The sequence below is a fragment of the Ranitomeya variabilis genome, chromosome 2 (assembly GCF_051348905.1).
Source record: "Ranitomeya variabilis isolate aRanVar5 chromosome 2, aRanVar5.hap1, whole genome shotgun sequence".
Taxonomy (NCBI): Eukaryota; Metazoa; Chordata; class Amphibia; order Anura; family Dendrobatidae; genus Ranitomeya; species Ranitomeya variabilis.
In genome coordinates this window covers 638,755,528-638,780,297 of record NC_135233.1, presented here as the reverse complement: position 1 = coordinate 638,780,297, position 24,770 = coordinate 638,755,528, and the positions used below count along the sequence as shown (strand labels likewise).

Genomic DNA, 24,770 nt, shown 5'->3' with positions numbered 1-24,770 from the left:
TGCCACACCCCTGCAACCACCAGCATCGACCAAGGGACCCCGCTTAACTGCAGCTAGTAAGGTATAGTAAAAGTATAAGACACACACTCATTTGCTCAACAAATTTTTGGGAAAAGGTGTGTTAGGCATGGGGATTCTTGCACTGCACAGGATAGATCACAAGACTTATCTTCCTCTGCAGTCTCCCATTCTGTTCCAACCACAGTGGATGCTACTCAGCAAAGACATCGGTCTCGGCGTCTTGCTCAGACTCAGTCTGTGAGCATGGTTACCGCTGCCTCTCCGGGTTCAGCTATGGTAACTAATAATTGACTGCAGTGAGCAATCTCTTCTGAGACAAAGTCAAAGTTTTGCTTTACTGGGCATGCTCGTGAGGAGACTTCGCTTTGGTCATCAGCAGTCACATGTTCAGGTCCTGGTCTGGCTCTGGATTGGCTCGTGAGCATGGTCCTGTCTGACTGACAAAATCTATAAAAAGATTTTTGGCGCGCCTGTCGGTGCACTAAGATCATTTATGTTCTGTGTGTGAGGAACCTAATGGTACTGTGGAATCAGTTGTATGTGCTAAGGGCAGGCCTAGTGCCTGTAGAATTCCAGCTCCTCCAGAGAGGAGATTGTGTGTACAAATTCAGGGCTGGCGTTAGGCCTTTAAAATTCCATCTTCTTTGGAGAGGAGTTCTGTGTGTGGTTGGAGTCCACTACCGGTTCCCCTGCCACAGTGGGGCTTGCATACACCTGTGAAGCTAACAGGGTTCGCGTTTAGCGCCATTATCACTCTACAGCTGTCTGCCTATGAACACAGCTGTGCTGCAGAGTTTCTTTCCCGTCGCTGTGTGTGCCTCGTCCTTCTCCGCTGTGTGACGTTTAACTTAGTGCGAGTCAGTTACGCTCGCTGCTTGTTTTGCCATTGTCCTCTTAGCTGCAGTATACAATCTCTGCACGGTGGACGCCGGGTGGCGAACACACTTTATTATCATATCTTATTTAGTGTGTTCCGCCGACCCTAACAAGGTGTGTCTTATAATCCGAAAAATATGGTACTTTACATAATTTTGATCAGAAAAACTTAAAATTCATCCTACCACATCAAGGTGACCCTACTAGAGAAGGTCTTAACCTCTAGTATAAAAACTTACCATATGTCAAATTACATAATTTAATTTCTGCATTTTCTCCATTGTCTGAGGTCACAGAAGTCGGACTGGACTCAGATGACATATAAATTGTAATAAACGTGCTAATGCTAATACATAAAGAAAGGTATAAATGTGGAATCACTGTAATCATACTGACCCGAAGAATAAAGCTGCCTTTTTACCACACGTGGAATGGCAAGAAAAAAAAATTCCTGAATTGTTGTTTTTTGTTCCTTTTGTCACCCAAAAACAGTGATCAAAAAATGTTTTGTGCCCAAAAATGGTACCAATATAAATGACAACTTGTCCTGCCAAAAACAAGCCATAAAATGACTGTCAGTCGAAACGAAGGAAAATTTATAGTTCTCATCATATGGCAATGCACAAACTTGTTTTGGCAACAAAAAGCATCTTTTAGGCTGTATGCACACGTCACATTTTTTTCGCATTTTTTTCGTGGTTTTTCGCTATAAAAATGCTATAAAACCATGAAAAAAACACTCACATTAAGCATCCTATTTAATAGAATGCAATTCGCATTTTTTGTTCACATGCTGCATTGTTTTCCTGAGCGGAAAGACATTCCAGATAAAAACGCAGCATATTCATTAATTTGCGGAATCGCGGGGATTCCGCACACCTAGGAATGCATTGATCCGCTTACTTCCCGCATGGGGCTATGCTCACCATGCGGCAAGTAAGCGAATCATGTGCGGTTGGTACTCAGGGTGGAGGAGAGGAGACTTTCTTCCACGGACTGGGCACCATATAATTGTTAAAAAAAAAAGAATTAAAATAAAAAAATAGTGATATACTCACCTTCTGATGGCCCCCAGAGTCCTCCCGCCTCTCAGCGGTGTACGCGGCCGCTTCTGTTCCCATGGATGCTTTGTGTGAAGGACCTGCAATGACGTCGTGGTCACGTGACCATGACGTCATCGCAGGTCCTGCACACAAAGCATCTATTGGAACGGAAGCAGCCGCGTGCACCGCTGAGGAGATCGGGGGCCTTCGGAAGGTGAGAGTTACCATTTTTTAATTTCATTTATTATTTTTAACATTAGATCTTTTTACTATTGATGCTGCATAGTTGTAGAATTGCCGCGGAAATTTCCGACGTGTGCACTTAGCCTTAGTGTGTGAAAGTAGCCAAAAGTTAAAAAATAATATAAATCTATTATCGTGATAATTGCACCAACCTGAAGAATAAATAGAACCAATTCTTCACCTATTGTTGATTTTTTGCATTTTGCCTCCTAAAGATTGCAGAAAGGTTCAGCTCACATTTATCCTGCGCACTATATTGAGCTCTTACCTGGGGTCTCAGAGTAAATATCTGAAATACATGATTCAGATGGAACCCCGATGGAAGATTCCCTATATTGAGGCAAATGAGGACACTGTGGACACCATCTGGCCTATGATTCGGTGGTGTCCCTCTTTTTAAGCGTGCATAAAAGTGAGGTTGACCACAGTTTTGTGCACTTCAGAACAGAAAGATAAAGCTGAACGGAGGCCAGACTTAATCCAGAGTAACTTTTCTGCATTAATATAGTCAATGGATCATTTAGGGGTTTCATGTGAATCAAATCACTGGTAGCATAAAAACTTGGAAAAACATAATTGCTACTTGCACCTCAAATGAAATACAGCAAATTCTACACTCCCAAATCCAAATATCCCTCTCCCTTCTGATCTCCTATAAACCACATTTAGCATCAACATGTTTGGTATTTCTGTAGCAATGAGAGCTCTCCTTAATTATGGGTTGTGTCTCCAGAAGCATTACCTGGGCATAATTCATTGGACGCTACAATGTATTGGGCACTACAATGACAGATTTTCAATATTCTCTCAGCAACATACATTGCTGCTTGCTTCTGGAAAACACTCATGGAGTCAAATCATCACTGCACCTGTAGATAAATTCCCAAAGGGATATAATTTCCAAAATGGGGTCACTTGAGAGGTGTATTCTGCTCTTTTAGCACTTTTGTAGACTGCTCAAAAAAATAAAGGGAACACTTAAACACTGTTTGACAATCAATTTCACATGCTGTTGTTTAAATGTAATAGACAACAGATGGAAATTATTGGCAATTATCAAGACACACTCAATAAAGGAGTGGTTCTGCAGGTGGGGACCACAGACCACATATCAGTACCAATGCTTTTTGGCTAATGTTTTAGTCACTTTTGAATGTTGGCTGTGCTTTCACACTTGTGGTAGCATGAGACGGACTCTTCAACCCACACAAGTGGCTCAGGTAGTGCAGCTCATCCAGGATGACACATCAATTCGAGCTGTGGCAAGAAGGTTTGCTGTGTCTGTCAGCGTAGCGTCCAGAGGTTGGAGGTGCTACCAGGAGACAGGGCAGTACACCAGTAGATGTGGACGAGGTCGTAGGTGGGCAACAACCCAGCAGCAGGACTGCTACCTCAGCCTTTGTGCAAGGAGGAACAGGAGGAGCACTGCCAGAGCCCTGCAAAATGACCTCCAGCAGGCCACAAATGTGCATGTGACTGCACAAACGGTTAGAAACCGACTCCATGAGAATGGTCTGAGTGCCTGACGTCCACAGATGGGGGTTGTGCTCACAGGCCAGCACCATGCAGGATGCTTGGCATTTGCCACAGAACACCAGGCTTGTCAAATTCGCCACTGGTGCCCTGTGCTCTTCACAGATGAAAGCAGGTTCACACTGAGCACATGTGACAGACGTGACAGAGTCTGGAGATGCCGTGGAGATTGATATGCTGCCTGCAACATCCTTCAGCATGACCGGTTTGGCAGTGGGTCAGTAATGGTGTGGGGTGGCATTTCTTTGGAGGGCCACACAGCCCTCCATGTGCTCACCAGTGGTAGCCTGACTGCCATTAAGTACCAAGATGAGATCCTCAGACCCCTTGTGAGACCATATGCTCTTGCGGTTGGCCCTGGGTTCCTCCTAATGCAGGACAATGCCAGACCTCATGTGGCTGGAGTGTATCAGCAGTTCCTGCAAGATGAAGGCATTGAAGCTATGGACTGGCCCGTCCGTTCCCCTGACCTGAATCCGATTGAACACATCTGGGACATCATGTCTCGCACCATCCATCAACGTCATGTTGCACCACAGACTGTCCAGGAGTTGGCGGATGCTTTAGTCGAGGTCTGGGAGAAGATCCCTCAGGAGACCATCCTCAGCCTTATCAGGGGCATGCCCAGGCATTGTAGGGAGGTCATACAGGCACGTGGAGGCCACACACACTACTGAGCATTAATTCCTTGTCTTGATGCATTTCCACTGAAGTTGGATCAGCTTGTAACTTCATTTTCCACTTTGATTTTGAGCAACATTCCAACTCCAGATCTCCGTGGGATATTAATTGTGATTTACGTTGACCATTTTTAGGTTTTATTGTTCTCAATCTTAACACATTCCACTATGTAATGAATAAAGATTTACAACTGGAATATTTAATTCAGTGATATCTAAGATATAGGATTTTAGTGTTCCCTTTATTTTTTTGAGCAGTGTATGTGGAATCAGTAAACTATTTTAGGAAAATCTTTGCTTCAGGAGGCAAATAGTGCTCTCTTTCCCGAGTCTCGCCTTATGGCTAAACAGTACTGGACAGCCATATGTGGGGCATTTCTATGTTCAGTACAAATTGTTGGACAAATTTTGGTGCCATTTTTATCTATTTCTCAGTGTGAAAATATAAAATCTGGGGCTAAAACAACATTTTTGTGGCAAAACTAAAATTATTTTTTCTTCACTGCCCAATGGTATAAAATTCTGTGACACATCTGTAGTGTCAGTATGATCTGCACCCTATTAGAGCTGGCAGAACGCACCAAATAATATAAAGGAAGATATATGGTGCGTTCGCAGCCCGGGGTTCACCGTGCAGAGATGATACCAGCTGCTCTTTAATGGCGGACTATATAGAAGAATAATGTGAACACACACGGGTTAACTTCACCCGGTATGTAAGGAGGCGAACCCTGTTGCTTCATAGGGCCGCAATACCACTGAGTGAACGCCATTTTTTAGTTCACAGGACTCTTCCCCATGAACACAGGGTTAGAGTCCTTCTAGACCCACTAGCGTTCGGCGCCACAACTGCGGTGCCAGGGAGAAACTAAACTAATTGATTTAGCGCACTAGGTATGCGCAGTGCTACTCTGGCGGAAGCCACTAACCACCCTAAGTAGGGCCTGGAAAGCGCACTTCTAGCCACGGTGCCGCAATGACGGACGCTGCTATTTAACACAGTATTCTCGTGCCTAGTGCTGGATGGCAAAATCTGGCACTAGTCAGCTCAAACACCCGACCACATGCAACAACGCTAGGGAGGGGTATAATTAGGAGCTTTCACCAGTTATAAAACATTCATCCACACACATGATTTTAGTTTTAGATTAGCACATGGCCAAGCGGCCACGCGAACCTTTTATAGCTGCGTCCTTCTGGGACCTTCCTGGTGGTCCAATCAGGGCCGCTTCAGGAACTGAACATGTGACCCCTGACATCCAATGAGAGGTTGTCTCACGGGCATGCTCAGTTGACCGAAAGCAGGACCTAGTCTATGGAGCGTCTGCTCGCCGCTAATTACTGCTGGTTACAATAGCTGAACCTGGGAGGGCAGCAGTAACCAGACGCTCAGCATCAGCCTGAGCAAGACGCTGGGAGCGACATCTTTGCTGAGCAGGCCCCTTTGTGGCTGGGGAAGAATGGGAGACCGCAGAGGACATGGTTCGAGATTCCCCCTGTGCAGCGGCGGGAACTCAATACCTAACATTACCCCTCTTCTTGGGCCTCGCTATGTTCAAAAGCTGCAATGAGCTGATGAGCCCTAATGTGCTCAACAGGTACCTAGGTCCTGTCCTCTGGGCCATGACTCTTTCAGTCCACCAGATAGTATTTTTTGCCAAATACCACCTTGCACCTAACAATAGCGTTCACCTCATAATCTTCTGCAGACGAGCCCAATGTCCTGGCAGATGACTCAGAAAACCAGAACATGTGAACGGGTTTTAGGAGGGACACATGAAAGGTGTCGGTGATACCTAGGTGTGGAGGAAGGGCCAGACGATAGACCACAGGGTTAACCTTTTCCAGGACCTAGAAGGGACCTATGTAGTGAGGCGCAAACTTAGTGGACTCAACTCGCAGCATGAAGTTATGGGCGGAGAGCCACACTAAGTCGCCAGGAAAAAAGGTTGGAGCAGGGTGTTGGTGTGCATCGGCGGAGACCCTCATTCTCTCCTTGGAGGCCAGGATGGCATCCTGTGTGCGGTTCCAAATATCACATGCCTCCGCCACCCAATCTGCCACCATAAAGTCAGTGGAAGACATGGGCATGGGCACAGGAACCCGCGGATGATGGCCATAGTTAAGGAGGAATGGGGTCTGCCCAGTGGAATCGGCTACGGCGTTGTTCAGCGCAAATTTCGCCCATGGTAGCAAGGATGACCAGTCATCCTGCCTGGCCAAAACAAAATGTTGCAGATATGTGACCAGGGCCTAGTTGGCCCTCTCTACCAACCCATTTGTCTCAGGATGGTATGCTGAAGAGAGATTCAGCTCAATGCTGAGTAGGCGACAAAGCTCTCTCCAGAAATGAGACACGAACTGGGGACTCGGTCACTGACAATTTTGTCAGGCATACCGTGAATACGAAAAACATGCTTAATGAACAGCGCCACCAAGGAACATGAGAAGGCACCCGCGGAAGAGGCACCAGGTGCACCATTTTGGAAAAAATGATCGGTGACTACCCAAATAACAGTGCAGCTATGGGACTTGGGTTAGCCCACCACAAAGTCCATCCTGACCATTTCACAGGGCCTGTCTGCCACCGGCAGGGGGTTAAGTAGCCCAGGAGGCCTTTGTCGAGGAGACCTATTCTTGGCACAGGAGACACACGCCCGAATATAGTCTACAATGTCACGCACCATATGCGGCCACCAGGATGTCCTCGCCAGGAGCTTAGATGTCCTCTTGGTCCCAAAATGTCCGCCCAACCTGGATGAGTGAGCCCAAGAGAGAACCTCCAGTCACAAATTAGGTGGCACAAAAGTCTTGCCAGGGGGCACAGACTCTAGCGAAACCATGGCCACGGTCCTCAGGCTCTCAGAGGGGACAATTAAGCGAGTCTCCTCCTCCTCAGAAGACACTACGGAGCAGGAGAGAGCATTAACACGAATGTTCTTCTCCCGAAGAGAAAATGGAGGGTGAAATGGAACCGGGAGACGAACAGGGACCATCTAGCCTGGCGGGAATTTAGTTGCTGGGTAGTTTGAAGGTATACCAAATTCTTGTGGTCGGTGTAAACTTGAAGGGAAAATGAGCCCCCTCCAGGATGTGTCTCCACTCCGAGGCCAACTTCATAGCTAGCAACTCCCTGTCCCTGATGGAATAATTCTTCTCTGCCGGTGTGAAGGTATTGGAGAAAAAGAAGCAATGATGCTTCCGACCTTGAGCATCCTTTTGGAAGAGGACTGCTCCAGCACCGACGGATGAGGCATCCGCCTCCATTATAAATGGTTTATCTACATCGGGGCGATGTAAAATGGGAGCGCTACTGAAGTGAGACTTGATAGAGAGGATGGCCTTGGAGACCTCCTCCGGCCACAATTTGGGATTTGCTCCGTTCTTGGTGAGGGCTACCAAGAGAGCTAACAAAGTTGAGAAGTGGGGAATGAACTGGTGATATTAGTTAATGAACGCCATAAAGAGCTGCACTGCTTTGAGAGAATGGGGTTCCTGCCAGTCCATCACAGCTTGTAGTTTGGCAGGATCCATAGCCAATCCCAGGCCGGAGATGATATAGCCCAGAAAAGTCAAGGACTCCTGCTCAAACACACACTTCTCCAACTTGGCATAGAGGGAGTTTGCAAACATCTCTCCAGTGGGAATATATATCTGGAGAGTAGATGAGAATATCATCCAGATAGACTATGACCTAGAAAACGGCAGGGGCATTACAGAGCCTGAAAGGCATCACCAGATACTCGTAGTTGCCGTCCCTGGAATTAAATGCTGTCTTCCATTCGTCCCCCTCACGGATGCGAATCAGGTTGTAAGCACCCCGCAGATCAAGCTTAGTAAAAATCTTTGCTCCCCGCAACCTATCTATAGCTATATATAGCTCAGATATCGGGGCAGAGGGTACTTGTTCTTAATGATGATGGCATTAAGACCCCTGTAATCTATGCATCGACGTAGTTCTCTGTTCTTTTTCTGCACGAAGAAGAACCCCGCCCCTGCAAGTGACACTGACTTCCTAATAAATCCTCTCACCAGATTCTCCTGGATGTACTGAGTCATTGCCTCCATCTGTTGGAGAGATAGTGGATAGACTCAACCCTGGGGAGGCTCAGCACCAGGCTAGAGGTCAAAAGGACAGTCATAGGGGCGGTGAGGCTGAAGGGTCTCCGCAGCCTTCTTGGAGAACACGTCCACATAGGGCCAATAGTGCTTGGGAAGAGAGGAAAGATCTGCAGGTACCTCTGTACTAGCAACCTGAACGCACTCCCTCAGACATCTGCTCTCACAGGATTCACTCCATCTCAAAATTTTCCCTGTGGACCACTCTATATGAGGGGAGTGGTAACGAAACCAGGGTATCCCTAACAGGACCTCATCAATTCTCTCAGGAATGACAAGCAGGGAGATTATTTCCTGATAGGACGGTGACATAGAAAGGATAAAAGGGATGGTTTGATGTGTTATCTGTGAAGGCAGTGTAGACCCGTTCACTCGTACGGTCACTGGTTTGGCGAGCATCACCAGGGGTATTGCGTGCTGTTTGGCGAAGGCATATGACATGATGTTGCCCTCCACCCCGGAATACCGCTCGTGACACCTCCATAGCCTCATTTGGCGCGGATGCCTGGATTGGAGATTCCATAGGTTTGGTGAAGGTGGGAGCCAGCCAAAACCTCTGCCTACACTTGGCTCACTCCAACCTTCGCTCGTTAAAACGAAGGTTGATGCGAGTTGATGCCGCTATTAGACCCTCCAGTGTGGCAGGAATCTCCCTAGTGGCCAAACCGTCCTTCATATGGTCAGCCAGCTCCCTCCAAAATACTGGGATGAGGACTTTATCCGGCCACTCTAGCTCAGATACTAAAGTCCAGAAGTGGACAGCAAAATGGCTGACCATGGAAGAGCCTTGTGTCAATGCCAGCAGTTGGAGCGCCGTATCATGGCTGACTCGAGGTCCCAAAAAGACCTGTTACAGAGTGCTCAGGAACCGCGGATGCACTCTGCACCAAATGATCGATGCGCTCCCACAGCGGCGTAGCCCACTCCAGCACCCTGTCCAACAGGAGGGATATGATAAATCCCACCTTTGCCCGCTCTGGGAAAACGTGCAGCCAGGAGCTCAAGTTGTATTGCACACTGGCTCACAAATCCCCTACACAGCTTACTGTCACCAGAAAACTTATCTGGCAAGGGAAGGTGGGATAAGGTTGGAACAGGGGTGGCAGTGGACAAACTGGCTGCAGCCACGCTAGCAGCCTGAAAATCTACTGCAGTAACATCCATGGCTAAGGTTGTGCGCTTGAGAGCTGCCAACCTGCCCTCCAGCTGCTGCATGTACCGCTGCAGTCGCTGTTCGTTTGCCATTACTAGCCAGACCCTGGCGCTAGTACACGGAGGCCCCTGATCATGTGATCCCTGACTCCTCCCCTCATGTGACCTCATCACAGTTCTAGTGCACAAAGAGCAACCATCCGGATGTTTTACAAAAGCTGTAGAGGAAGTTTCCCGATGTCTCTTAGCAACCAGTCCAATGGATCACAGTGCAGTGGGGGAAAAGTAAGATCTTGGCTGTGACAGTGAGACAGAGTTTCAAAATCGGGTCTGTCCCGCTGGATCTGGGACGGTTGGGAGGTCTGCAGATGACCGAAAGCAGGACTTAGTCTCTGGAGCGTCTGCTTGCTGCTGATTACTGCTGGTTAAAATAGCTGGATCTGGGAGGGCAGCAGTAAAAAAAAAACAGTACACAGGCAGAGATGCTTACCTGTCCAAGGCCTCCAAACAATTACACTAACCAAAATGCAGTGGGCCCAAGTTAAGATGGCAGATGACAGATACACAGGTGCAATAATACCGATAATGCAGCCAGCCTACAATCAGGATTTGGCCGCTTGGCACACCTGTGCAAAATCATCTGTATGTGGCATGTTCACACAGAAATGCAGAGCATATGGCTCAAAGCCTATTAATGACGCCATTTAGCGGGCTAGCCATTGCTGACTAATGCATCCTGTGTGAACAGAGGCCACAGTTTACAGAGCCATCTAGGGCCCAGCTGCACCCTGAAAAAATAACGTGCCCAAAAACATAACAATGAATGCAAGGTATTGGTTGGTATTATGACCACAATACTTAAGCTGGCAACCCAAGTCAAGGGTCCTTACGTATTGCCAGTCCTAATCTAATTAAAAAAACACCATAAGAGGAGAAAACCTCCACTATTCTTGACAAAAAAAACAGTACACAGGCAGAGATGCTTACCTGTCCAAGGCCTCCAAACTTTTTTGTCAAGAATAGTGGAGGTTTTTTCCTCTCATGGTGTTTTTTTGTTATGGCAGCAGTAACCAGATGCTCAGCATCAGCTTGAGCAAGACACTGGGTACGATGTCTCTGCTGAGCAGGCTTCTCTGCAGCTGGGGAAAAATGGGAAACCGTAGAGGACATGGTTCAAGATTCCCCCTGTGCAGTGGTGGGAGCTCAACACCTAACACACCCCTAGATTAATTCTTTTAGAGGTGTAGTCTATAAAATTGGGTCCCATATGGGGAATTCTTTTGTTCTGGCACCTTAGGGGTTCTCCCAGTGGGTCTTCCACAACCAATAACAGTAACATCAGAGCTATAATATGTCGCTCCTTCCCTTCTGAACTTTGCACTGTGCTGGAAAAGTAGTTCCTGATTACATGTAGGGTATTGGCACACTCAGAAGAAAGTGATAAAGAATTTGAAGGGTCCATTTTTCCCGCCAGCCCTTACAAAAATTAAAAACTTGCGGCTAAAAAAACATTTTAGTGGTAAAAATGAAATTATTCTTTCTTCACAGCTCAACGGTATAAAATTCTGTGAGGCACATGTTGTGTCAACATGCTGTTTGTTCCCATAGAAGAATTCATTGGTGAAGTAGTTTGTAGGATGAGGGCACTTATGGGGTGGTTTATGCTGCTCTGGCACCTAAGGGACTCTTCCAATGTGACATGGCACCCTCAAACCATTCCAGCAACATCTGAAATTTAATATGACGCTCCTTCCCTTCTGAGCTTTGCACACTGCCTTAAAAGTAGTTGAAAACATTTGGGGTATTGGTGTGATCAGGAGAAATTGCACAACAAATTTTGGAGTCTATTTTGTAACGAATGGAAGCGGAGGAACGGATGTTGCAGTGTACATTCATTTATTGCAATTTTAATGGAACCACTGGACCTAGGTCTGGGGGTCTCCGAAGGGGGCTTGACTGTGTGAGCCCCAGACACCCGTATTAAGATCCCTTGAACAGGGTCAGAATGGAATGTCCGAGGGACACAGGTGCTACCTCCAGTTAGACCCCGGACACGTGTTAGCTGTCCCAGCAGAACTGGAGGACTGGCAGAGATAACAGGTGGCGTGGACTGGGAACACCTTAGTGCAATGCGTATGGTCCTGAGGGAGCATACGCAAATTTAGCATTGTGCCCGGGCCTAAAACTGAACCTTGGGGAACACCGACACATAGGGGGCAAGATGAGGAGATGGTATGTGAGTGTGAGACACTGTATGTCCAGTCTGTATGTCTTGTCTGTTAATTACAATGAGAGCCAACAAAGGCCCAAGACTGTAATGGCAAGAGATCAGAAAGTTTGTTGTAAGAGGGAATGGTCAACTGTGTCATAAGCAGATGCCAAGTCCAGGAAAAGGAGGAGGACAAAGTAGTTTCGCTTTCATTTTGTGGTTAGTAGGTCATTGGTGACTTTAGTCTGGGCAGTTTCAGTGGAACGGTGCGGTCAGAAGCCATATTGTAAGCGTCAAAGAGGGAGCAAGAGCAAGTGAGAGGACAGTTCAAAATGGACGTGTTGTTCCAATAGTTTGGAGGCATAGGGGAGAATTGAGATGGGGCAATGGCGAGACACATGTTGGGTCAAGGGAGGACTTTTTGAGGATGGGTGTGATAGAGGTATGTTTGAATCAGGAAGAAAGAAGAAAGAAAAAAGACAAGGCGCCCCCAATGTGTCACACTGTTTTAAAAAACACATACAGTCCTTTGCAGGGAATGTGCTCACCTATTGGAGTTGTTCACCCCATTGATCACGTTCCTGCACATGTCCCTAATCGCACACAGTCACTTAATAAGAAAGAGGTTTTTTGGATTTATACCCTGAATTCTCTGGAGCCTGAAGGGCTAAATGTAATGTCAGACCTCCTTTGACTTAATAAATTCTCTAATTGAAGTGTGGTTCCTATCATTGAGCCTCACTCCAAATAACAATTTTCCTTGGTCCCATGGGATGGTTCTAGTACTACTCATGTTTTAATATTTTTAATATTCTGTAACTATATATAATTTATATTAAAAATTTCTCCATGTAATTTTTTAGTAATTAATAACGGCATATATTGTTTTTTTTTTTTCTGCAATATTTTGTTCTTTTGCCCATAAGAACATTTTCAGATTTTTTCATCTCCACAAGAGAAATTAATAAAGAACCTATCAGTATTCTGTGGCGCAAGGACTAGAATAACTTAAACAATAGAATTATCATACAAAGTTCCCCGGTTCGAATACCCATTAGGTCACTTATGATTTTATTCAGGGCTGATTCATATTTTTAAATTTTAAATTTTAAATTTATTTTTTCTATTTTTATCAATTAATGATCTTAGGTTATAAATAATAAAGAGCAATGTTTTTATATGTTATTAAATATGTGTTTTATAAGGTGTTTATGTATTATAGTACAAGGGCCTTGGGGCCCCTCCCCTTCCCTTTTGTATAAATATACCCCATATTTGTGTTTTGTACTATACGCCCTGAAGAAGAGAGCAAGATAGCTCTCGAAACGCGTAGGCTTCAATAAACCACCCTAAATCTACCCCGTGTGCGCGGTCTTCAGTTTGCCTAAGACTATTACCTTGAATCAGGAAGGGAAGACACCAGTTGTCATTGACAGGTTGAAGAGGTGGATTAGGCTTAGGATGAAGACTGTGGTAAGTTTTTGAATGAGGTGGGACGTTATTGAGTCAAGGTTATAAGTGGTGAGGCAAAGTGTTCAGCTGAGAAAAGAGGAGAAGTAGGAGGAGCTGTGGACGTAGGAGGAAATTTAAAGTACAGAATAGCTGTTTAGAGATGTGAGACAGGTATGATATGAGAGATGAGAAGTAGGCTTGTTTTACTGCAGTGAACAATTGTGTAGCATTTTTACAACTTCTGTTACTGGAGGGGCTACTCCACTCCTTTTCTTTGGCAGTGACCCAGCGGTACGCTTTGTAGATGAGGGACAGAAAAAACATGTGCTCCAGTAGATGGCACGTGATGCATCAAGTGGCCTCTGCTTCTCATCCTCCACCTTAACATGACATACAGTGCAGTCCTCAGAGTGGCACTCCAATTACCCTTGTTTTTCCCCACGTCACAACTCTCCAACTGCCCAATTAACTGTAGGGAACCACAGACAGCTGAATCTGCAGATCTGTTCACACATTCTATGCCATGGGCATCAGAAGTGTACTCCAAAGATTCAAAGAGTCAAGAGGAGGAAATCATCTGCAGTGACGTCCACATTTTTTTCAGTTTGATCCAGGGTCGGACAAAGTAGGGTCTGAGCATAATTAAAACCCTTGTAGACGTTAACCCTGGGGGATGGAGGTGACCCTGATGAGACTCAGATATTGACTGTACTGTGATGTCAGGGTTGGAAGAGGAGGGTGACTCTCAGGGTGAGGAGTGGGAGAATAGAGAGGATGACAATGAGGTAGTAGATCCCTCTTGGTGTAAACCCAGAGACATGCAGCTGAGTAACTCAGCAGAGGAGGAGGAAGATGAGGAGTTTACCTTGTGGCTTCCTGCAGACACAGAGTTATGCAACCATGACAAGCAATGCATCCTCAGCTCCAACTCTGTCAGTGCCCAACAGCATTCACAGGTCTGCAGTTGCCTAGTTTGGGTCTTTTTTGAGACAACCAAAAATGACAAAAATCACGTTATCTGCCAACTTTGTTAAAACGACAGAGTGGAGTTAAAAAAATGCAATAATTTCACTACAACATGCATGAACATGCGCGATCAACATGTGTATTCTGGGAATCTCAAATGCTGACTAGTGGGCCTCACCAACCACTGTCCACCCCATTAACCGCATCTTCTGATTCTTCCTCCTCCCTCACCGTGGCAACTGTTGTCACACGGGTCTCCGGCCGCAGAACTTCCACTTGCTTACCCGCTACATTAGGGGTGAGTAAGAGCTCATCAGCTGATACAGAAGTGGACCTGCCTGCTGTTTTTGACTGATCTTAGATAACCACCACACCCCATCTTTCTCAATCTACCAAAACATCTCCGCTTTCACCTCTCTCACAGTCCAGCAGCTTATCGTGTTCACCCTACGCTACCCTCTGTCAGCATAGCAGAAAGCCCTCACTTGTGCAGTAATGCTCACCTAAAAGATTGTTTCTTCCTACACATGGCAAAGCAAAGAGTTTGAACTTAGCCATCATCAATCTAATAATAATGATAACCTTTATATAGCATAAAGCTATTCCATAGTGTAGAATTATAGGTGAAATGCTCTGCAGGGAAGGAGAATAACATAGAATTATATGTGAGATGCTCTGTAGGACAGAGAATAGTATAGAATTATAGGTGAGATACTCTGCCGGGCAGGAGAATAATATGCCAGTCAATGCAGTGAATATGCATGAGGCTTAATGGGCAGGAGACTGATATACCCCTTCTAGCATTTATCTATCTGTCTATTCAATCTATCTATCCTATCTGTCTGTCTTCTCAAAATTGCTCACATGGAAAATTGCCCACATGGAAAATTGCCCACACGAAAAATTGTCCAAACAGAAAATTGCCAAATATCTGTCAGTCGTTATCCCCATTACAGTGGAGCATCGGCTGTAAAACACAGGCGGCTCCTGCACATCTACTGTGCGCCCCCATAACTGGGATGTATAATTACTGTAGTTTACATTAATGGGATTATTTGGTTAAAACAAGTTATCACTGATCCATGGGCTCCACAGGATAGGTGATCGCTTAGGTCCGTCCGACCATTAGAAACTGCACCGATCGGAAGAATGAGGAAGTTTTATCATTGATAGGACACTTATCCCCATTTTAAAATGGAGCGGCAGGTGGGATATCTGACAGCAGCTCCATTCATTATCTTTGGGGCTTCTACAAAAAAAAAGTGCAGCCACTGAGGGAATGAATAGATCAGTGGTCAAGTCGGACATGCCACTCCAGTCTAATGGGGATAACAAGTTCTGCATTTTGCTGAATGAGTCCAAGCAATCTGACCCCCACCAATCAATACGTTATCACTTATCCTGTGGATAGATGATTACTTTTTCCACAGGAAACCCCTGTAAGTGCATCTCTGCTGCTGTGTTCCAAGTATCTAATCTCTAATCGAAATAAAGAATCTTCTACTAATTAATATCAGAGAGAACAAGTGACCGCCATACACAACACCAACACAATGCTCTATACTAAAACAAATATCACGACATACAGGAAGAAATACAACCACACTATGACCAGACCACAAAGTGACCGAATAATACTACATGCAAGGGAAAAATACCGCCACACCATGACAAGACCACATGTTACCACCACATAGTGACCGAATAATATGACATATTACCAGAATATAGGGACCAAATAATACCACATACAAGAAGAAATTCTGCCACACTGTGACCAGACCACAAATTACCACCACATAGTGACCAAATACTACTATACTGATTATGAATACAAACCACAATACTAACAATGTTATTACCACCAGTGACATTATACACAGGAGCTTTGTATATATTGTCAGTGTACAGATTATACAATAAGCAAAAAACAAGGCGCACCACACCAATATGAGCACATTATATCCACAATATGAATATACAATACGGGGTGCAAGTGAATGATGAATCACAAGTAGTACACACAAAGAAAAAAGTATCACTCTCAGAGATGCACACCACGTATAAGAATAAGAGACATGATACTGGAAAAGCACAAGATTTTATTGAAACACTACATAAAGCATAATTAAAAACAGCAAACAAAAAGCCCTGTCCATAGCAAACAATGCAAGGTACAATGATACGTACAAACAACAGTAAAGCTATAACATGCAATGCTATAAACCTGCCTATAGCCTAGATAGAGTAGGAGCAATATATGATTCAACTAAGAACACTAAACTGGCCATGGAATGTAAATCCTACACCATCCTATATATGACAATGGGCATATGCCCCACCAGGCACCTAAACAAGTACAATAACCTGTGCGGCTCAAGTCCGTGGGTGAACCGGCAAGTAAGCAGGACTAGGGCCAATGCAGCCCCACGCGTATCACCCTCTCAAGTAGGGCTTCGTCCTGGCCACCATCTTGCTTTGGGTAACTTCTGTCCCAGCATTTTTTATTTTTTTTTGGCACTTTGCTTGGCGGTCTCTGCACTTTTTCTATTGCTAGCATGTCTTTTTGGGATTTCCCTTACAGCCCAGTTTGTCTGGATTACATGCTTATCAGTGTCCCATGAGCCGCGCAGGTTATTGTACTTGTTTAGGTGCCAGGTGGGGCATATGCCCATTGTCATATATAGGATGGTGTAGGATTTACATTCCCTGGCCAGTTTAGTGTTCTTAGTTGAATCATATATTGCTCCTACTCTGTCTAGGGTATAGGCAGGTTTATAGCATTGCATGTTATAGCTTTACTGTTGTTTGTACGTATCATTGTACCTTGCATTGTTTGCTATGGACAGGGCTTTTTGTTTGCTGTTTTTAATTATGTTTTATGTAGTGTTTCAATAAAATCTTGTGCTTTTCCAGTATCATGTCTCTCATTCTTATACGTGGTGTGCATCTCTGGGAGTGATACTTTTTTGTTTGTGTGTACAGATTATACAGTGATCACTAGTGACATTATACACAGGAGCTCTGTATATAGTGTCAATGTACAGATAATACAGTGATCACCAGTGACATTACACACAGGACCTCAGTATGTAGTGTCAGTGTACAGATAATACAGTGATCACCAGTGACATTATACACAGGAGCTCTTTACATAGTGTCAGTGTACTGGTAATACAGTGATCACCAGTGACATTATACACAGGAGCTCTGTACACAGTATACTGTGTGCGTGTACATGTAATACACTGATTCACCAGTGACGTCTGTAATGGAAGTCCTTCATCTTCGCTCTTCTTCTTCTTCAGCCAGCACAGACCGCTGTCACTTCTTCCAGCCAGGACTCGGTCTCTGCAAAAAAAAAAAAACACAGTCATCAACAGCTGATCGCTTCCATAACACTTTCTTCACTTTTTTCCTGACTTCTACACAATGTCAGGTGAAGAAGAAAAGCGACATATTACCGCCCTGCACAGTAAAAGGACCCCCCTTTTGTTCCCTCCATGAAAAAACAGTTTCCTAAAAAGTAAATTATATTACAGTAGTAATAATGTCCCTAATTGGACCCTAAAGAAATTATGTTCCCCACTTGTTACCATAAGCTAATATAACATGTTCCTCATTCTGTCCCCCAAACAGTAATTAAGTCCCTCATTCTGGCCCCCTTTATTTAATAATCTCACCCAGCCTAGCCCCCTATATTTTATAATATGCCCCAGTCCTGCCCTCTATGTCCCTTGTCCAGCCTGGCCCCCAGATGTCCGTCCTGCTTCCCCAGCTATACATACTGGCCCTCATATGTCCCTTGTCCTGCCCCACCATATATTTCTCCTGGACCCCCCATATATCTTTCTTGGTCTCTTGTCCTGGCTCCCCCATATATATGCAACCTGCCCCTCCTCCAATATGCATGCTTCCTGGTCCCATATATATGCTTCCTGTACTGCCCCCCACCATATATCCATCCTGGCCCCTCATATATGCAACCTGCCCCATATATATATATATATATATATATATATATATATATATATATATATATATATATATATATGCACCCTGATCCCTTGTCCTGCCCCCCTCCTCCATAAATCCATCTTGGCCCTATATATATATATATATATATATATATATATATATATATATATATATATATATATATACATCCTGGCTGTACCATATATATGCATCCTGGCTCCCCATATATCCAGCCTGGTCCCTTGTCCTGCCCCTCCCCCATATATCCATCCAGGCCCCCATATATTCATTCTGGCCCCTCATATATATCCATCTTACCCCCTCCATATATCCATCCTGCCTCCCTATATATCCTTCCAGCACCCCCATATATGCATTCTGGCCCCCTCATATATATCCATCATGCCCCCTCCATATATCCATCCTGCCCCCCATATATCCATCCTGGCCCCCCCATATATGCATCCTGCCCCAAAATATATATGCATCCTAGTCCCTTGTCCTGCCCCTCCCATAAATCTATCCTGGTCCCCCATATATATGCATTCTGGCTCCTCCATATATCCATCTTGGCACCCCATATATCCATCCTGGTCCCTTGAGCAGCCCCTCCATATATCCTTCATGGCCCCCCATATATATCCATCTGGCCCCTTATCCTGCCCTTCCATATGTATAAATTCGGCCTCTTGTCCTGCCCCTCATATGTATCCATCCTGCCCCCCATATGTATCCATCCTGGCCCCCCCATGTGTATCCATCCAGGCCTCTTGTCCTGCCCCTGGCCCCCCATGTGTATCCATCCGGGCCTCATCCTGCCCCTGGCCCCCCGTATGTGTATCCATCCTTCCCCCCGTATGTGTATCCATCCTGGCACCCTTCCCTCCATATGTGTATCCATCCTTGCCCCCTTCCCGGGATGTGTATCCATCCTGGCCTCCTTCCCCCATATGTATATCCATCCTGGCCCCCTTCCCCCATATGTATATCCATCCTGGCCCCCTTGCCCCAGTATGTATATCCATCCTGGCCCCCTTCCCCCAGTATGTATATCCATCCTGGCCCTTCCCCCATATGTATATCCATCCTGGCCCCCTTCCCCCATATGTATATCCATCCTGGCCCCCTTCCCCCAGTATGTATATCCATCCTGGCCCCCTTCCCCCATATGTATATCCATCCTGGCCCCCTTCCCCCAGTATGTATATCCATCCTGGCCCCCTTCCCCCATATGTATATCCATCCTGGCCCCCTTCCCCCAGTATGTATATCCATCCTGGCCCCCTTCCCCCATATGTATATCCATCTTGGCCCCCTTCCCCCAGTATGTATATACATCCTGGCCCCCTTCTCCCAGTATGTATATCCATCCTGGCCCCCTTCCCCCATATGTATATCCATCCTGGCCCCCTTCCCCCAGTATGTATATCCATCCTGGCCCCCTTCCCCCATATGTATATCCATCCTGGCCCCCTTCCCCCAGTATGTATATCCATCCTGGCCCCCTTCCCCCAGTATGTATATCCATCCTGGCCCCATTCCCCCATATGTATATCCATCCTGGCCCCCTTCCCCCAGTATGTATATCCATCCTGGCCCCCTTCCCCCATATGTATATCCATTTGGCCCCCTTCCCCCAGTATGTATATACATCCTGGCCCCTTTCCCCCGTATGTATATCCATCCTGGCCCCCTTCTCCCAGTATGTATATCCATCCTGGCCCCCTTCCCCCAGTATGTATATCCATCCTGGCCCCTTCCCTCATATGTATATCCATCCTGGCCCCCTTCCCCCAGTATGTATATCCATCCTGGCCCCCTTCCCCCATATGTATATCCATTTGGCCCCCTTCCCCCAGTATTTATATACATCCTGGCCCCCTTCCCCCGTATGTATATCCATCCTGGCCCCCTTCTCCCAGTATGTATATCCATCCTGGCCCCCTTCCCCCAGTATGTATATCCATCCTGGCCCCTTCCCTCATATGTATATCCATCCTGGCCCCCTTCCCCCATATGTATATCCATTTGGCCCCCTTCCCCCAGTATGTATATTCATCCTGGCCCCCTTCCCCCGTATGTATATCCATCCTGGCCCCCTTCTCCCAGTATGTATATCCATCCTGGCCCCCTTCCCCCAGTATGTATATCCATCCTGGCCCCTTCCCCCAGTATGTATATCCATCCTGGCCCCCTTCCCCCATATGTATATCCATTTGGCCCCCTTCCCCCAGTATGTATATCCATCCTGGCCCCCCTCCCCCAGTATGTATATCCATCCTGGCCCCCTTCCCCCCATATGAGAGAGAGCGTGAGAGAAAAAAACAAAAACATTCCTCTCACCTGCCTGTGCTCCTGGCGCTGGTGTCCTCCTCCTCTGCATGTCAGCGCACACATACTAATATGGCCGCCAACATAGCAGAGGCCGGCAGTGAATATGTGCGCCCGTCGCATGCGGTGCATGACACTGACATCATATGCCAGTGACGAAGGGTGCACACTTGCCAGTATCCATCGGGACGCGCGCCGCAGTGGTTCAGGTAATGAATGTTGTGTGCACGCACCCCTGCACATAAGCAGCCTGCCTGTGGTTTTAAAGGGCCCGTGCCCCTAAAAACCGCAGACTTTTTTTCCCCATTTTCTCCTCCTCTCCTTCCCACAGCCAAGGGCCCACAGGCCACAGGGGAAATCCTCGACACCCCGCCAGGTCAGACCGACCCTGGACATGAATACCCACAGGAAAACAGTAGTGAGTTATAGGGGAGATTCTCTGCAGGACAGAGAATAGCATAGATCTATAGGTTAAATGCTCTGCAGGACAGGGGATAGTATGCAGGTATATGTGAGATGTTCTGCAGGGCAGAATAATAATATAGAATTATAGGTGAGATGCTCTGCAGGACAGAGAATAGTATAGAATTACCGGTTAAATGCTCTGCATGACAGGGGGATAGTATACAGGTATAGGTGAGATGCTCTGCAGGGTAGGTGAATAATATAGAATTATAGGTGAGATGCTCTGCAAGACAGAGAATAATATGGAATTATAGGTGAGATGCTCTGCAGGGAAGGAGAATAATATCAAATTATAGGTGAGATGCTCTGTAGGACAGAGAATAGTACAGAATTATAGGTGAGATGCTCTGCAGGGAAGGAGAATAATATAGAATTATAGGTGAGATGCTCTGCAAGACAGAGAATAATATGGAATTATAGGTGAGATGCTCTGCAGGGAAGGAGAATAATATCGAATTATAGGTGAGATGCTCTGTAGGACAGAGAATAGTACAGAATTATAGGTGAGATGCTCTGCAGGACAGGGGATAGTATAGAGGTATAGGTAAGATGCTCTGCAGGGCAGGAGAATAATATAGAATTATAGGTGAGATGCTCTGCCAGGCAGGAGAATAATATGCCGGACAATGCAGTGAATATGCATGAGGCTTAGGGTATGTGCACACGTATTCTTGAGGTCTGCGCATTTTTCCGCAGCGGATTGGTGAAAACCACAGGTAAAAGGCACTGCGTTTTACCTGCGGATTTCCTGCAGAATTACCACGGACTTACCGTGGTTTTTGTGTGGATTCCACTGCGGTTTTACTCCTGCGGTTTTCTATTATGGAGCAGGTGTAAAACCACTGCGGATTCCGCACAAAGAATTGACATGCTGCGGAATGTAAACCGCTGTGTTTCCGCGCGTTTTTTTTCCACAGCATGGGCACTGCGGATTTTCCCATAGGTTTACATTGTACTGTAAACGCATGCGAAACTGCTGCGGACCCGCAGCTGCGGAAACGCTGCGGATCCGCAGCAAAATCCGCAGCGTGTGAACATAGCCTTAATGGGCGGGAGACTAATCTACCTTTTCTAGCATTTATCTATCCATCTATTCAATCTAAATGGAAAAAAAAATCAGGCAGCACTCCAGTTCAAGGAAAAATTGTAGGCTTTAATCCAGCACTAAGTGATTCAACGTTTCGACTTCTTTGTCTATTCAATCTATCTATCCTATCTGTCTGTCTTCTCTTTTCGAACTTTAAACAGCATGGGAATTACACATGGACACCACACAGATGTCACACGGATGTCATACTGATGTTAGCTGAGGAAAAGAATTCAAAATCTCATCACACTCTCACCATACTCACATGACCATGACGGAAAGCACTCGCACTACTGTCATGCATCAAAATCGCTCCAATAATGCATTCCCTCGTGTGCCTCTACCCTACAGGTGAGATACTCTGCCAGGCAGGAGGATAGTTTAGAGTTATAGGTGAGATGCTCTGCAGCACAGAAGAATGTCGGGCAAAATTGGTGATTCTAACCATGTTTTCTCAAGACATATTTTATTTCACGATAGTGCTTAAATTTCTTTCATATGACTTGCCTTTATTTGTAAAAAAAAAAACAAAACGGAAATTTGGCAAAAATGTTGAAAATTTCACGATTTTCCAACTTTGAATTTCCGTGCCCTTAAATCACAGAGATATGGTACACAAAATACTTAATAAGTAACATGTCCCACATATCTACTTTACATCAGCACAAGTTCGGAACCAAAATTTTTTATTTGTTAGGAAGTTATAAGGGTTAAAAGTTGACCAGCGATTTCTCATTTTTACAACACCATTTTTTTTTCAGGGACCACATCACATTTGAAGTCACTTTGAGGGGTCTATATGATAGAAAATTCCCAAAAGTGACACCATTCTAAAAACTGCACCACTCAAGGTGCTCAAAACCACATTTAAGAAGTTTATTAACCCTTCAGGTGCTTCACAGATATTTTTGGAATGTTTTTCACAAAAAGTTTAATTCAGATCCAATTTGTTTTATTTTACCAAGGGTAACAGGAGAAATTGGACCCCAAACATTGTACAATTTGTCCTGAGTACGCTGATATCCCATATGTGGGGGTAAACCACTGTTTGGGCGAATGGCAGAGCTTGGAAGGGAAGGAGCGCCGTTTGACTTTTCAATGCAAAATTGGCTGGAATCGAGAGAGGATGCCATGTCACGTTTGGAGAGCCCCTGATTTGCCTAAACAGTGAAAAAAAAACACAAGTGACACCATTTTGGAAAACAGAACCCCTAAGGAACTTATCTAGATGTGTAGTGACCACTTTGAACCCCCAAGTGTTTCACAGAAGTTTATAATGTAGAGCCGTAAAAATAAAAAATCATATTTTTTTCACAAAACTGATCTTTTCGCCCCCAATTTTTTATTTTGCCAAGGGTAATAGGAGAAATTGGACACAAAAAGTTGTTGTGAAATTTGTCCTGAGTACGCTGATACCACATATGTGGGGGTAAACCACTGTTTGGGCGCATAGCAGAGCTCGGAAGGGAAGGAGCGCTGTTTTGGAATGAAGACTTAGCATAGATGGAATGGTCTGCGGGCCTCACGTTGCGTTTGCATTGCCCCCTGATGTACCTAAACAGTAGAAATCCCCCACAATTGACCCCATATTGGAAACTAGACTCCCCAAGGAACTTATCTAGATGTGTTATGAGAACTTTGATCCCCCAAGTGTTTCACTAAAGTTTATAAGTATATAAATGATTTTTTTAGCCCCCAGTTTTCTGTTTTCCCAAGGGTAACAGGAGAAATTGGACCACAAAAGTTGTTGTCCAATTTGTCCTGAGTACGCTGATAACCCATATGTGGGAGATAACTACTGTTTGGGCACACGTCAGGGCTCGGAAGTGAAGTACTGGTGTTTTGGAATGCAAACTTTGATTGAATGGTCTGTGGGCGTCATGTTGCGTTTGCAGAGCCACTGATGTGCCTAAACAGTAGAAACCTCCCACAAGTGACCCCATTTTGGAAACTAGACCCCCACAAGGAACATATCTAGATGTGTTGTGAGAACTTTGAACCCCCAAGTGTTTTACTAAAGTTTATAACGAGAGCCGTGAAAATAAAAAAATCATTTTTTTACCCACAAAAATTATTTGTTAGCCCCCAAATTTTTTATTTTCCCAAGGGTAACAGGAGAAATTTTACCACAAAAGTTGTTGTCCAATTTGTCCTGAGTATGATGATACCCCATATGTGGGGGTAAACCACTGTTTGGCGCACGGCAGAGCTCGGAAGGGAAGGAGCACTGTTTTACTTTTTCAACACAGAATAGGCTGGAATTGAGATCGGACACCATGTCACGTTTGGAGAGACCCTGATATGCCTAAACAGTGGAAACTCCCCAATTCTAACTCCAACCCTAACCCAAACACACCCCTAACCCTAATCCCAACCCTAACCATAACCCTAACCACACCTCTATCCCAAACACACCCCTAACCCTAATCCTGACTCTAACCACACCCCTAACCCCAACACAGCCCTAACCCCAACACACTCCTAACCCTAATCCCAACCCTAATCCCAACCGTAAACGTAATCCAAACCCTAATGCCATCTCTAGCCCCATCCCTAACTCTAACTTTAGCCACAACCCTAACTATAGCCCCAACCCAAACACTAACGTTAGCCCC

The 24,770-nt window shown here is 45.4% G+C and overlaps 1 protein-coding gene across 2 annotated transcripts in view; it reads left to right on the top strand.

Annotated features, from left to right (window-relative positions):
* Positions 1 to 24,770, top strand: part of LOC143807494 (KN motif and ankyrin repeat domains 1-like) — a 47,847-nt gene that overhangs the window by 11,454 nt on the left and 11,623 nt on the right. The window lies entirely within an intron of this gene.